The following is a 1,568-nucleotide window of genomic DNA, read 5'->3' on the forward strand; positions in this document are numbered from 1 at the left end:
ATTGCGGAATATAACTTCGAGGTGAAGTATAAGGCGGGAGAGCAGAATGCTTGGCTGATGCGTTGTTACGCAGACCAGACGATGAGCTTGCTCATTTTACAACTGTAACGTCGTCTTTGACAGATTTGATCCGCACCGCGTATGCGCCACGCGCATGTGAAGGGCCGTGCCCATGACGCCTTAGACTCTGTCCGACCACGCCATCAATGGCATGCAGCAACTGCTTCGCAACGAGATCAGTGCTCAGTGCTTTACTTGCCATTTCACGCGCATCACGGGGGCCTTGCCCTCGATGCCTCAGCCCTTGGCCGATCATGTCACGCATGACATGCAGCGACTGCTTCGATACTCAAGCAGCACTCAGTGGTTTACGTGCCACTTTACGTGCATCACGGGGGCCTCGCCCTCGATGTTTCGGCCCTTGGCCGAACATGTCACGCATGACTTACAGCGACTTCTCCGAAACTTGAGCAGCGCTCAGTGGGTTACGTGCTACTCCACTATCGGCCCGCGATAAATGCTCAGACTCCTGTCCTACACACCGTTGGTGTCTACCGACTCGGACATTCCAATATCCAGCACGTTGACCGTCTCGGTCCAGCGCTCTCACCAATAGCGCTTTTGTCTCGTAGCAGAGGTGGATTCATGACTCACCAAAGCTCCACCAGGAGGCGTGCGCGTAGCGTCCAAAGCCTTTGACCTCCAACCAATCCATGGCTCATGGGGTTCCAACCATGACATTCCTACGATGATGTCATACCTTGCATCCAAGTCTAAGACTAGACAGCGTTTCACGCTAACTAAGTCAAGAAAATTGACTCCGAAGTCCACAGGGACCTTCGGGACCGTGACACGTGTCCCCGTCGCTAGGCGAACAGTGACGATGTCACCCAACCGCGCTTTCAGCGCCTCAGCATACAGCTGACTTTCATCCATCGTGGTGCGTCGAGCATAATTGCCCGCGCCCCGGAATCGAAGAGAATCCATGGCTTCTCGAAGCCCTTTACGGTCGCCTCCACGACCTTGCATACACGTTCCGTGTTAAGAAGCACGGAGCTTTTCGGGGCTGGGACCTGTTGATCTCTACCTCCCTGAGGCTTAGCAGCACTCAGTTCTTCTCCAGTAGGTCGTCCCGCGTCTCTGGTGGTGTCGTTTCCCCGCGACGAACCAGACTGGTAGGCGTTAGGGCGATGGTTCGAAGAACCTTGACGCGCCTTGCGCAGGGGGCAACCATTCCAAAGGTGACGGGTGTCTTCACAGACAAACACCGTCGTGTGTTCGTGTGCTGCCTGACAGCTTGGAGATCTGCTCCCTCGTCCTCAGCATAGCTGAGATCTATGGGTACAGGCCCGCTCGACGAGCTGTTGGAGTGTGCATTCCAACCAATTTGTGCCGGCTTGAAATTGAATCCTGCATTCAATGCCACATTCACCGCCTCTTCAAATGAAGATGGCTGCACACGGAAGACTTTTATTCTGGCCACGCCAGTGCGGAGGCCTTCCATAAAGTTGGTCACTGTGACCGCCTCCGGAAGGGGATCTGCTGCCGTCCCGGCAATGAGAGTGTGC

The sequence above is a fragment of the Plasmopara halstedii genome (genome assembly GCF_900000015.1).
Source record: "Plasmopara halstedii genome assembly, contig: Scaffold_526, whole genome shotgun sequence".
Lineage (NCBI taxonomy): Eukaryota > Oomycota > Peronosporomycetes > Peronosporales > Peronosporaceae > Plasmopara > Plasmopara halstedii.